Genomic DNA, 14,904 nt, shown 5'->3' on the forward strand with positions numbered 1-14,904 from the left:
AGTTTGAGATGCCTGCTAGATTCCTAGGTGGAGAGAACATGAGGGTAGTTGGAGGCTTGAATCAGGCCAGGTCAGGGCAGAACGTGCAATTCTGAGAATATAGATGTATTCATGGGATTGGATTCAAAGCAGTAGGTCTCATAAGTTAGGCGAAGTGGGGAACGAGGGAAGCTGCTGGCAAGTGATTGCTGACCAGGGATGCTGCTAAATCTTCTGCAGTGCACAGAACAATCCCCACGACAGAGAATTATGCAGCCGCGATGGCAGTAGTGCGAACGTTCAGAGACCCTGCCCAGGAGCATAAAGAAAGAGTAAGAGGCCTGATCCACTTGCCCGTGTTGTTGTTGCTTAGTCCTGTCTGACTCTTTGCAACCCCATGGACTGTAGCCCCCAGGCTCCTCTGTCCATGGGACTTTCCAGGCAAGAATACTGGAGTGGGTTGCCATTTCCTTCTCCAGGGGACTTTCCCAACCCAGGGATCGAACCTGTGTCTCTTGCTTTGGGAGGCGGGTTCTTTGCCATCAGGGAAGCCCACTATGCATGTAGGCATTAGGAAAAGTGAGCAGCGGAGGCTGAGAAAGGAGCAAGAGACAAGCAGAGAAGAAATACTTGGGGTGTGCTATCCGGAGCCCTTTGAATATACCAGGTTTTATGGAGGGACAGGAAGCCACTAGTGTGGAGTGATCTTCCAGCCTGAAGACACAGACTCTGGTGGTCAGTGCCCTCTGGGCTCATCTTGTCCTTTGATGCCATTTTCAGAGGGAGGAACTGAGAACTGGAGAGGGGGCCCCAGGGATGGGATTGCAGAGACAGAGGTGGTGGAGTTGGAGTGAGTCTCTGTCCCCACTGAGGCTGAGGCCTTGTTTATCACAGTCACCTGGTCTTGCAACCCAGAAGTGATGGGACAGTGGCTTGAGGGGCTCCAGCTCAGGTTGGCTGGTGGGAGCTCCTTATTTGAACATGCAAGGACCAGTCTGGGCCCCTCAGGTTCACTCCTAGTTCTCAGCAGTGTGGTTTGCTTTCTCACACTCTCCTCCCGCCTCCACACCCTCAAAAAGAAAGCTGTACAGAAGCATTCTCACGGTCACCCTTCCTCTTTGCCAGTCATGTGTGGCAGTTCTGCATTCTATTTGTTTTGTCCTGGTGTTTACTTGCATCTGCACAGGTGTTAAGATTCCTGGATTCTCCAAAAAGTGAACTTTACTCTCTGTATGGGAAAACTATTTAAAAAAAAATATACAGTAACCTTCAAGGTAAGGTAATAGCCCCATTGCACAGAGAAATAAAGTTACCTACCCAGGATCACACATGGCTTGTGGTTGAGTTTTGCCTTTAGATTTGGGTCTGTCTGCCATGTAGCTTTTTAACCAAGACAAATGATCTGCAATGCTGCAGGACAGGGCATCTTTTCACTTTCACGAGCTCTCACCACTTGCTGCTGTAGGGTTCGTTGGCCCAGCTGTAGGAATCAAGGGTCAGATAAGGATTTGGATGGCAATGGAATGAAGCACAAAGTACTTTTTTTTCAAGGAGGCAGCTCCCACCCATTGAATTTGTGCTGTCCAACCCTGAATTTTCAAGAAAAACAGAAATCCTCAGACCTGAAAACTTTCTTCTTGTTTATTCTTCCACTGTCGATGTCACCAGCCTCCTTGCTTTTCTCTGCAGAAAGCAAGACTTTGGAAGCCAGGCATTCTTTGAGGTCTTGGATGCAGGTCTGGGTACCCCAGTTTTCCAGTTGTTGTCTTGATTTTTCTTTTTTTCCTTAGAGTGAATGAGGTGAGAAAGATGTCTGCTTTACTGACTGACAAGAGCATCTTCCAGGGTGTCTTGTCTAAAGATATTATTCGTTTAAAGGAGCCATTAACTTGTGCCTCCTGCAAGACCATTCTTTATAGTCTGCCTGTGTCTTTGAATAAAGGAGTTTTTTTTTTTTTTTCTTTTAACTTATAAAGGAGTGTTTATATTTTTGTTTTAAAACGTTTTGGAGGTGGGATGTGACTCATGGCATCTTAGCTCCCTGACCAGAGATGGAACCCGTTCCCCCTGTAGTGAAAGCGTGGTCTTAATCAATGACCACATAGGAAGTGCCCTTAAAACATTTTGCTTTCATGGCTGTTTCTTTTATGGCTGGAGCCTTAGGTAGTGGGATTTTAGTCCATCATACATCAAAGCTGGCTTGGCTGTTCGTTAGTGTGTTCTGATTTTTGAGGAATCACATAATTGAAGAAAAAAATGTTTTTCTATGTAATGAATGCACAGGGAACAAGAAGTCAAGGTAGGATACCATGGTCTGTAGCCTGCCAGGCTCTTCTGTCCAGGGAATTCTTAAGGGAAGAACACTGGCATAGATTGCCATCCCATTCTCCAAGTCAAAGTACCGAAAGATGATTAATGAAAAGCCAGTCTATACCTGTAACCTCTGATCACCTGTTCCTCTTTATCACTCCCCACCTGTGAAAATAATAGTGTGACCAGTGTTGGCCCCTTTTATTTTTTTGTTCCATCCTCTTTCCTTGTTGGCTCTATTTAGTCTCCTTGGAAAGCTCTTTTCGACCTCAGTCTGGGTGATCTGGGCCCCACTTAACAATGTCTAGATTATGACTAACTTTGATAGTATATTAAAAAGCAGAGACATAACTTTACCAACCAAGGTCCGTCTAGTCAAGGCAATGGTTTTTCCCGTGGTCATGTATGGAGGTGAGAGTTGGACTGTGAAGAAGTCTGATCGCCGAAGGAGCGATGCTTTTGAACTGTGGTGCTGGAGAAGACTGTTGAGAGTCCCTTATACTGCAAGGAGATCCAACCAGTCCATTCTAAGGGAGATCAATCCTGGATGTTCATTGGAGGGACTGATGCTAAAGCTGAAACTGCAATACTTTGGCCACCTCATGCGACGACTTGACTCACTGGAGAAGACTCTGATGCTGGGAAAGGTTTGGGGCGGGAGGAGAAGGGGACGACCGAGAATGAGATGGCTGGATGGCATCACCGACTCTGTGGACATGAGTTTGAGTGTACTCCGGGAGTTGGTGATGGACAGGGAGGCCTGGCGTGCTGTGATTCATGGGGTCGCGGAGAGTCGGACACGACTGAGCGACTGAACTGAACTGAGACAGTTTTAACTCTGTGCGACCCCATTAGATGGCGGCCCACCAGGCTCCCCCATCCCTGGGATTCTCCAGACACTTTTGAACAGGGAGTCCAGGGGAGGGCTGCACGGTGTGTCTCATGTGGGATCTTAATTCCCAGGGATCAAACCTGTGCTTCCTCAGTTGGAAGATGGAGTCTTAACCACTGAACCACCAGGGAATCCCCTGGACCCTTTATTATCCCAGGGATGTGAGTGCTACTGCCATCTAGTGGGTGGAGGTCATGATTGCTGTCAAACATTTTGCAGTGCCAGAACTGCTCCTGGCCATTTACTCCCACCTGCAAGGCACTAATGTCCACACTGAGAAGCCCAAGAACACATATATTAGTATCTGCATTTCCTTTCCTCCTTTTCTCCCCTACACCAGCGCTAATGTCCTTTACTATTTTCCTTTTCATTAAACAGATGGGCTTTCCATTTCACTGCACACAGAGCTATCACGCTGTTATTTTAGTGGCTGTATTTTCTTCCCTTTAAAGGTGAATGGTAACTTATTCATCCAGGCACTTTACGTATTGAGTAGTTCTCTACTTTTGCTGTTGGAAAGAGCTGCGATGAAGACCCTTCTGCCCAGGTGGGAGTGAATCCACAGGATATGGTCCTAGAAGTGGAGCCGTGGGCCACAGGCTCTGTGCTGCTGATATTTGGAGAGATATTGCCAGATTGCCCTCTGAAGGGTGGTTCTGATTTATGTTCCCATCAGCAAGGTAAGGTTGGTGCCTCATTTCTCCAAAGTGGGTGTGTTTCTTTCTTTCCTTCTTTCTTTTAGTCCCTGGTTTGCATTTATAGCCTAAACTGTCTTCCTATCAGCTGAGAAGTTTAAATGTTGACAGCCAGGTTGGATTCTGCAGATATTCCCGATATAGAAGGGCAGAAGGAGTCCTGATAATCTCAGTTCAGTTCAGTTCAGTCGCTCAGTCGTGTCTGACTCTTTGCGACCCCATGAATCACAGCACGCCAGGCTTCCCTGTCCAGCACCAACTCCCGGAGTTCACGCAAACTCATGTCCATAGAGTCGGTGATGCCATGCAGCCATCTCATTCTCTGTCATCCCCTTCTCCTCCCGCTCCCAATCCTTCCCACCATCAGAGTCTTTTCCAGTGAGTCAACTCGTCGCATGAGGTGGCCAAAGTATTGCAGTTTCAGCTTTAGCATCAGTCCCTCCAATGAACACCCAGGATTGATCTCCTCTAGAATGGACTGATTGGATCTCTTACAGTCCAAGGGACTCTCAAGAGTCTTCTCCAGCACCACAGTTTAAAAGCATCAATTCTTCGGCGATCAGCCTTCTTCATAGTCCAACTCTCACATCCATACATGGCCACGGGAAAAACCATAGCCTTGACCAGACTGACCTTTGTCGGCAAAGTAATGTCTAGGTTGGTCATGACTTTCCTTCCAAGGAGTAAGCGTCTTTTAATTTCATGGCTGCAATCAGCATCTGCAGTGATTTTGGAGCCCCCAAAAAATAAAGTCTGACACTGTCTGCACAAGCTGCTAGGAGCCAAATGAGAAAGAGAAGCTCATCTTTTTCTCTCTGGGGAGGACAGTTGAGTCCATACACTGTTGAAAGTTTGTGACACTCAACTCCTAAAGGTCCATTCCCAGGGACCCTAGAGCAGTCCCCTCCCTGGCTTTTGGTGGTTTCTCATTAGAATAAACATTACAATAGCACGTTGACCCCATATTTTGTGAAAAGAAGTGCTTTATTTTTCATTCCTCTTGATTATGAATATTCAGATTTTAGGCTAAAATTAAGACATTACACTTACTGTAGACACACATGGGTAGGCCACATGCACTCTAGGCTTTCCAGGTGGCTTCGTGATAAAGACTCCGCCTGCCAATGCCAGAGACGTGGGTTAGATTCCTGGGTCAAGAAGATCCCCGTGGAGAAGGAAATGGCAATCCATTCCAATATTCCAGCCTGGGAGGTCTCATGGACAGAGAAGCCTGGCGGGATGCACTCCATGTGGTTGCAAAGAATCAGACATGACTGAGCACACATGCAAGAACAAAAGCAAAACCAAACAAACAAAAGATGCAGTGTAGACACACACAGGTACACACGCATGCTCATACTTGATTATTTTGGTGATGTGTAGATCTGTTTGTATGAACCCCAAGGTTTCGTACAAGGTGCACAAGGGTTAAGACAAATCATGAGGCATTTTCTTTACACACAGACAACATCTGTGTAATACAGGGCTTACAGCTTTACTGGCCAATTGGAAACACCCGAGGAACCTTTTTAAGGCCACCACTCAGGCCTTCCCTCATGCCTGTGAAGTCAGTCTCTGGAGGTGGGGCCAAGTAGTCAGGGTTATTTTTCTAAACCTCTGGACTGGACAGGGAGCGATTTCAATGTTAAGGCATGGTTAGCAGTCAAGGGCTGGCACACATTCCAACCTGTGGACCAAATCTGGCCCCCAACTTGTTTTTGTAAATGAAGTTTTTTGGAATGCAGTATTTCACGCATTATGTTATGGCACTTTTGGAGTAGAGGCTATACTCCTGCAAAGGTTCATTTACTCTGTGGCTCTTTATGGAAAAAATTGGTTGAACCCTACCTGATATGGTCAGTTGTGTTTTTCGGTAACAGATGTGTGGAATCTGTTAACCACATAGGAATGTTGTAGAGAACAGGATGTCCTGCTGTAACACGGGCAACACCACCATCTCCTGCTACTCCACTTCATGGGAAGTATTTTTGTGTGATAACTTCTTTTCTAACTTTATGCATGAAAAGGCTGCCTGTGTTTTCCCTTTGGAATGCAGTGGTTCCTCATTTCTGAGAGCAGAAATGATGAGATGGGCCTCCTGTCTTTCTCCTTTTACTGTCATGTTCTCATTTCAGCTGCTGTTTAGTTTGATCTTCCTCTTTTCTATGTTCCTCAGTCCTCCTCCTCCTAGTTTTTTTTTTTTTTTTTTTGCTCTTTTATCCCTCTTTCGTGGTGTCTGTTCACTTCGAAAAATGCCTCTCCCGTAAAATTGAATGAATATTCTTCCCCCTCTAAAGGAGTTGAGCATTCAGCCATTCTCCTTGCAAGCATCTTCATTCCTAGTCCTGAGAGGCTCTCTGAAGGGCCCCAGATCAATATGTGCACACACACCAGACAAAGACATGCATGCACGTGTGCACACTCGGGTCAGTTTTCGTAGAGCGATTTCTTTAATGACAGGATGCTTTCCCAGTGTGCTGTGAAAACTCCCTTTTGGAATATCCCTGGTGGCCAACCCCAAGTGTGCCCTTGGTACAGAGCCATTCCTAATCTTCCCTCATTATGGTGATAAATGAAGTTTGAGCGATTTGTGGCTCCAGTCTTCTCTGAGTGGGTTGGATGGGGCTTTGGGGTGACTACGTGTGGCCCCTTAAAAGAGTAAATCTCTGGTGTGTGGTATTAGGAGCAGCCCCCCTTCTTGGGTGCTGGGCGGAGTGCAATGGTCACGTTAAGTGGGAGAATGAAGGCTTTGGAGGAGCCCTGCGGTCCAGCACTCGGTCTGTATCTTGGTCTTTGTACCAGGTTGGTGGTTGGAGGTGACATTCTGGGTGGGGGTAGCAAAGAGATGGGAGAAGTCGGATAGTGAGCTGATAGCCAGTGGAACCAGCTCAGAGGAGGCTGATCTTTATTCTTGATGGATCCTTGAGGGATCCTACATCCTTTCTAACCTGCTTTCGGGGATCAGTCAGGGGAACTTGGCACCCCTTATCAGACCCCAAGCGCGTTCGGGTCTATTGGAGGTGATGTCAGGATGAAAGACCGTGCTTCCTGCCTGCAGAGTCTCTCACTGTTTTCTGGGCCTTTGCTACTTCCACCATTTTGTTCCCTTGTTATGTTCTGGGGGTCTCCATCCTGGGTGTTCATTGGAAGGACTGATGCTAAAACTGAAACTCCAATACTTTGGCCACCTCATGCGACGAGTTGACTCACTGGAAAAGAGTCTGATGCTGGGAGGGATTGGGGGCAGGAGGAGACGGGGATGACAGAGAATGAGATGGCTGGGTGGCATTGCCGACTCGATGGACATGAGTTTGAGTGAACTCCGGGAGCTGGTGCTGGACAGGGAGGCCTGGCGTGCTGTGATTCATGGGGTCGCAAAGAGTCAGATAGACTGAGCGACTGAACTGAACTGAACTGAGAGGTGGCAGCAGAGGAGGTGGGGAAGGAATTCAAGAAATGCATGCTCATGGAGCCTTGGGAATCTGGGCCAACTTGGTCAAACAAAGACCCAGCAGACATGGGGGTTGGGGTGGTGGTAGGGGCAGGCAGGACCTTCGTACCTGAGTCATTAAGCAGAGGTCTTTGCCCGCAGTTGGTGTGAGGAGGAGTTGACATCTTACCTGAGCAAGAAGACACAGGTTCCTGTCCAAGACTAATCGGTCCCCATTCCTCAGATAGATACCAGGAACCAAAGGGAGGTACAGCACACCAGCTGGAGTGTCTGCCTGTCTTGTTTTCCCTTTCTTTAAATATTTATTTGGTTAGGCGGGGTCTTATTTGTGAGACGCGCGACCTTTGACCTTCATTGGTGGCATGTGAACTATTAGCCGGGGCAAATGGAATCTAGTTCCCTGCCTAGGAATCCAACCTGGGCCCCCTGCATTGGGAGTATGGAGTTTAACCTCTGTACCACCAGGGAAGTTCCTATTTTCCCTTTCTTTAATTTGACCTCCAGACAAGGTTGACGAAGAATGAATTCTCTAGGTAAATGAGGAGTTGGGGTCCCCATCTTTATCAGTGAGGCTTTATCTCTGCGAGGCTCAGCACCTCTCTAGGCTACAAGCCCATGCTGATCTGAGCCTGAAGTTCAAAGCAAAGTGGCCAGACTCAGTGTGTCATTTTTCTGCTATTGTTGAAGTTGAACGTAGTGTAATCTTTGGCTATGGAGGATCCACAGTGATGCTGAGCTTCATGGAAACCAACCATCTGGCTGGGGTTGTGCATTTTCCATATTGAAAGTGACCCAGGCGATAGTTCAGTAGAAACCCGCCAAATGTTCTCTCAGCCTCTTATGTCCAAGTTAGCCCAGGCTGTCGAGTAGGTAATATTGTTGGGGTAAACGATAGAGATATTTAAGGGTTTCTCCTCCTGGGCTCAAAAAGGTGTTTTCTAGAAGAAGCCAAGTGATGAGCGTTATTCGCTATTTCCCTCCAGTGCCTGATCTCACGAGGGGGTGGTGGTGTCTTCAAGACTGAAGCAAGGCCGAGATGGACCTGATGGATCTGGCTGAGTCTGTCCAGCTGCAGTCTGCTCCTGTCTCTCTCCTCTCCCCCAAGGGGCAGATTCACAGCAGATTCCAGCTAAATCTTGGCAAGACGATAGAGAGTTGCAAAGCACAAAGAGATGTGTGTCTTGGTTCGCTTATATGATTATCACCATCATTACTGTCTTTAGGGGTACCACCTGGTGGAAATGAAAGCCCAATCACAGCTCCTTTTTTAGCAGCAGTTTTACCTTTGACGCGTTTGGTCAACCAAAAAATATTTCTCCTGGCAGAATATTTCAGACTTGCTAGTTAACTGTTCAGAGGGTATTTTGAGTTTGTCAGAGTACGATCTTTGAGAGTGGCAGCCTGCTGACTCGAGGTGCCAGTTGTAAGAAAATTTGGAAGCAGAAAGAGCCTCCTGAGTTTTACAGTGTGCTTCTCTGCACACGGCAGTATCTTCATTTCAGGGTCACATGTATCCCACAGTTGTCCAATGTGTCCAACACAAACCTTTCCCCTCCATGCTGGGCCACGCCCCTGCCCCACTCCTTCCCCTGGCAAATACATCCTGCTTCTGTTTCTGTTGCCTCCTTTCCTCGTCCCCATGCTGCCTGCCCTTTTACACTGCCTACCCGAAACCTATCCCTAAGGCTGAGCTTGGGCATCACCTCCTCCAGGAAGTCTTCCTTGACTGCCCTCCCTGTCTGCCCACCTCCTGGGGGTACTTCATGGTTCCAAAACATCTGTGGTCCCTTTGTGTGTGTGGGTATCCCTCCCAATCTAGACTGGAAGCTCCATGAGGGCAGAGAGGTTTGTCTTATAAAGATCTTATAAAGACTTGCCCTCTCCATGATACTTGGTCTTATACACTTAGTAATGCTCTAGAATGTTTGTTGACGAGGTAAATAAAGTCAGGAGGGCATTTGTAAGGAAATAGGAGCTGGCTGGGTCTCAGTAGAGAAAGCCAGTCCAAGGTGAGGTTTCTTTGTCACTGGGTGCTCTGGGAGTCACCCAGGCTGTCTAACAAAAGCATTCCTTCCTGGGTCGCCCATTTGGTTAGGACATTGAGTGACGTGGATGAAATTTTGCAGTTCGTAGTCTTCTTGGGTTCTTGCAGGCAGCTGGTCTAGGTCCTCGGTTTGTTATTGTTAATAAGGATTTACGGAGGACTTCGTATGCCCCTTGCACTGTGCGTAGATGGTCCTGGAAGGTTGATACTGTTATCGAACCCATTGTCCAGGGGAAGAAACGGAGGCTCAGAGAGGTAGCTCCCTCGTTGTGGGTCACACAACTAATAGAAGCAGAGGAGCAGGATCCGAATTCACCTCCTTTGGGCTCCAGTATCCACGCGTGTGTGGCCATGCTTGTCATTCTGTTGTCCAACCTTTAATTACCAACTGCACAAGCCCTGACATCCAGAAATTAAACCAGATTTGGTTTTTAGATTCTTCCAATTTGAGCCCTGGAGGAGGTGGATGTAGTTCACTCCTGATCCTGCTGGGCTGTTTGTGGGTAACCTTTTACGATTTTCTCTTCCATGATCCCATCATGGCAACCATTGCTCTAGAAGGAAGATGATACAGAGTTGATGGGGATTTCCTCTTTTCGAAAGTGTAGGGTATCTGATTATTGACCAGCAGATGGATGACACTCACTACAGGGAGCAGAAAACATAAATGGTTAAATGAAATTATTGTTAGAAATAAAATTTTGCCCATTTTTGCTTGTATATGGAGGACACTCCTGGTGTTTTACCATTTTTCCTTTTGCTTGAGACATGGAAATGGGTGACTTTCCTCTGGACTCAAATACAAGTAGAAAAACAGTAGAAGCACAGTAGCGGTTGACTCTGCTTCAGGGCAGGGAGCCAGATGGGGGCTGGGCAGCTGGGCCACCTGGAGACAGTGCTCCCCCAACTGAAAGGGGCCAGTATTTCTCAGCCCAAGCCAGTCTTGCAGGCAAGTGACCCAGAATGGCCAGGTCTTCTTCCCTTTCAGACAAGCCTAACATCTTATTTTCTGTGTGAAACTTCCCGATTTGTGAATTGGCCAGCACATGCTAAGTTTAAAACAACAAATTACAAAATACTGGAGCACATTGGGTCAAAACATTGCTTCCTAAATAACACGCCTGCTTGCCCCATGTGGCTCATGTGCTGTGAGTTTGCATCACCTGCTTTAAAGCTTGGCTTGTTTCTTTGATAAAAAAAAACTTAATGCTTTGGGAATTTGTGGGAAGAGCCCGTGTCTCTGGCCTTGTCTCTCTGTCTCAGTTTTCTTTGTGTCCCAGGACAAGTGATTTCTCAGGGCCTCTTTCCCCCTCCCCCAATCTGTAAAATAGAAGCACAAGCTGGAATCAAGATTGCTGGGAGAAATATCAATAACCTCATATATGCAGATGACACTACTCTTATGGCAGAAAGTGAAGAGGATCTAAAGAGCCTCTTGATGAAAGTGAAAGAGGAGAGTGAAAAAGTTGCTCAACATTTGGAAAACTAAGATCATGGCATCCGGTCCCATTACTTCATGGCAAATAGATGGGGAAACAGTGGAAACAGTGGCTGACTTTATTTGGGGGGGCTCCAAAATCACTGCAGATGGTGACTGCAGCCACGAAATTCAAAGACACTTACTCCTTGGAAGGGAAGTTATGACCAACCTAGACAGCATATTAAAAAGCAGAGACATTACTTTGACCACAAAGGTCCAACTAGTCAAGGCTATGGTTTTTCCCAGTGGTCATGTATGCACGTGAGAGTTGGACTATAAAGAAAGCTGAGCACCAAAGAATTGATGCTTTTGAACTGTGGTGTTGGAGAAGACTCTTGAGAGTCCCTTGGACTGCAGGGAGATCCAACCAGTCCATCCTCAAGGAGATCAGTCCTGGGTGTTCATTGGAAGGACTGATGTTGAAGCTGAAACTCCAGTTCTTTGGCCACCTGATGCGAAGAGCTGACTCATTTGAAAAGACCCTGATGCTGGGAAAGATTGACGGCAGGAGGAGAAAGGGACAACAGAGGATGAAATGGTTGGATGGCACCACCCAACTCAATGGACATGTGTTGGGGTGAACTCTGGGGGTGGTGATAGACAGGGAGGCTGGGCATGCTGCGGTTCATGGGGTCACAAAGAGTCAGACATGACTGAGCGACTGAAGTGAAGTGAACTGAACTGAACTGAAAATGGATGAGTTTTACCAACTCCTGTGTAGCATTCACTTCCATTCCTCCCATTCTCTGTGTCCCAGTGTGTTATGTGTGCGGCCAAGATTTAGCTCTGGATAAATTAGGAATTCATGTGGTTTGGCCCCATGTCATCTTTGAATGTCAGTAACTGAAACCCTCTCCAGGAAAGTTCCATTTGTCACGTGTAGTCAGATGCAACTTAAGTCTACTGCTAACCCCACCAGGCCAGTGTGATGTGATGTGTGGTTTGTTTGTTTGTTTGTTTTTTAATTCTAGCAGTGAGCATGGAAAATATTTGTGGGTTTTTGGTCCTGCTCTTTATTCTGTGACTACGACACATGGTGGGTTTTTTTTTTTTGTTGTTGTTGTTGTTGGTTGGTTTAATTTGGGCATGCTTGAATTCTCAGAATATGTTTATATGGCTGTCAAGCACAGTGATTCAGGGGAGTATGAGAAGTCAGATAGTAGCAGAAGTGACTCTATCAGTGATGAGAAGCAGAGGTCCGAGAATGAGCCAGAAAGTGCTGAAGACAAAGAGGGGGCTCAGATGGGCAAAAAGCCATCTGCTGTCAATAGAAAAGCCCAAACTGCTGAAGCCAGTGGAGATGGAAGAGGAGCTGAAAGCATGTCACCAGCCAGTGAGAAAGTGGACCCAAGATCAGTCTAGGAGAAGACGAGCCCCCAGCTTGAGAAGGACTTTTCAGACAATGCAAAACCCTTGCCTCATCCCACAAAGGATAAGCTGAAGGGAAAGAATTGACGGAATCCTCAACAGTACATTTGGACCTGGACTCCAACACAAAGAGCGGACTTGACATAAATTTAGGAAAAGACCATTCTGCATAGGAGGGTCAAAAACCTAGGAAGGAAGCCAAAGAACTGTCTCCCAAGCAGGAGGATGAGTGGCTGTACCAGTTTCTAGTTTCTTGATTTGGTTTTAGAATGTCATCTTGCCATTTGTAGTATCATGTGTCATGTCACTTTCTGACATCATGAAGTGTGGCACAACAAAGCTTGGATTAGCTCCTGGTCACCTAGCTAGTTACTGAGCAGGAGAAGGAATTAAGCTGTGCCTGCCCACCTTTTACCTTGTTGATACCCAAAGTGATTGATTTTGAGCACAGGGAAAGAAGTCTCTTAGAAAGTAATAGTTGCTTCTAGCAGTCAAGTCATTTTGAACCTAAGCAGTTTCTTTTCCAATATGCCTAAAGTGTTTGTCAATGTGAAGACATTGGACAGGGCTGAAACTGATAAAAGTGTTCGATTCAAAGACCTTGATGAGTTTATTCCCCCTTACCTCCCCTCACGCTGCCCATGCATCTCAAAATACATTTTCTTACTAGAATATAAGACCTTTTGGGTCGGTGGCACCAGGCTGCTGAGTTCCTTAGGCCTCTAGACATCCAAGGGGCAGTGTATGATGTGTACCTGAGCCCGTACTCTGTCATATTTGCATTTAAGTGACATAGGCTTGAGGTGTCTCAACCTTGGCGCTATTGACTTTTTATGCTGGATAATTCTTTGTCCTGGGTATTGAAGGATGTTTATAAAGACCAGTATCCCTGGCCTCTACCAACTGGATGTCAGCAGCATCTACCCAGTGGCAGCCTTCAAAAGTGTCTTGACAAAGCTAAATCTCCCCTAGTTGTGAACTTCTGCCTGAGTCTTAGTAGTTCCCCCTTTGCTGCTATTAGGGACTGAACCAGCAGTGGCTGCTTTCAAACCTGCCACACCCCAGGCATGTTGGCAGACCCCCCAGTGGAATATAGGAGTGATTTGAAGGATATTCAGCCCATTGACGAAACAGTCAGCGAATTTCTCAGCTGGCTTGGCAAGTGGGTGATGATATGCCCAAGAAAGATAAGCATTAATTAAGGGCCCAGCAGAGACATGGCCTAAGGACAAATCGGAGATTGTAGCCTTAAAACCTCTTGGACTTTCTGAGCTACATAGAGGAATAGCCAGGTTTAATTATGTGGCTCAGTGGTAAAGGATCCACCTGCCGATGCAAGACACAAGAATTTGATCCTTGGATTGGGAAGATCTCCTGTTGAATGAAATGGCAACCTACTCCTGTAGTCTTGCCTGGAGAATTCCATGGACAGAGGAGTCTGGTGGGGTATATAGTCCATGGGGTCACAAAAGAGTTGGACACAACTTAGTGACTAAACAGACAACACACACAGCTTCTGACAGGAGCTATCTTCTCAGTTCTGTGTCCCCTGGGGTTTACTTAGTCTGGCTGCTTAAAGCAGGAGAGGGGGATGGATTTTTAGCATTTTTCCTCTGCGTTTGTATCATTGTGAACTGTTGCATAACCTCAGTTCCTGCAGTTAATTGAAAGAGGATGGAATATCTCAGTGACACAGGGCAAGAGAGAGAGAGGCAGTTGAGTCAGTCAGGAAGGAGGGATCACCACCCCATCCCTTTAAATTATGAATGGCATCTGAAACACGCAATTCTGTGTGGGTTGTGGTTTGAGGGACCGCTCCTGATGCTGTGGAAAGCAACAGGAGTAGCATTTATTCCATGAAGTTTGTGGAATTGTTGGGTCCCAGATGGCAGTGTTCCTATGAATGACACATTTATACTATCCCGCTCTTTCTGAAATAGATCTTTTGTTTGGTTGTGGGTTTTATCACCCCTTCCAGAAAGAATCTGTGATATACTGATAAAATGGAAATGATGACAGTGAGAAAGCTGAAAATAGAATAGTGAGAGATCTGGGGGAAAGTTTGTATACAAAAATAGCTATTTCAACCTTCAGAATTAGCAAAGTCAGGCTTCAGTTTTAGCTCCGAGTTTCCTGGCAGTCGAAATGAAAAGGGAAAAACATATGAGTGCTTTAAAAGAACTCGTGTTTCCCCCCTAAATGGAAAAGCATTCCAGTTGATAACATGAAGCTGAGCTTTTCTCACTGGTATCTGAAGGAAGTTTCTCTAGGATCCTCTGAGTGTGTGGGGCTTTCGCAGAGGCTGAAATCCAGAGCCACCTGAGGGTGATTTCGGTCTTGAAGAATCGACTTCACGTCAGACTGCAGTGGAGCATCTTTTCAAAGGTGTGGTTTCACTCATGAGTTTATTAAGTGATGGGTATTTTGGAGAGTGCTTGGTGACCTCCAGCTGATGTTCAGTTACGAGTGCAGCTTATACACAGAATCTGAATCCTCAAACAGAAAGCTGTTTTTTTCTAGCTAGAGATCCCAGAGTAGAGGCTAAGGGAACTCACTTCCGGACCTTGGCTACACTTAACCTGTGTCACATCAGTCATTTCCAGCCTTTTCTTAAAAAGTCCTTTTTTAATGTACAAGACAGTAACCTCAGTCGGATATAAGTAGGCTAGTTGTGTGGGGTCGCTT

General features: G+C 46.4%; 1 pseudogene; it reads left to right on the forward strand.

The window, feature by feature from the left end:
• Positions 1 to 260: 260 nt before the first annotated feature.
• The window catches only part of LOC148773085 (MYND-type zinc finger-containing chromatin reader ZMYND8-like), a 114,435-nt pseudogene continuing 99,791 nt past the window's right edge, over positions 261 to 14,904 (forward strand).

Source organism: Moschus berezovskii, chromosome Y, assembly GCF_049115385.1.
Source record: "Moschus berezovskii isolate FMDL1 chromosome Y, NW_MosBer_1.0, whole genome shotgun sequence".
Taxonomy (NCBI): Eukaryota; Metazoa; Chordata; class Mammalia; order Artiodactyla; family Moschidae; genus Moschus; species Moschus berezovskii.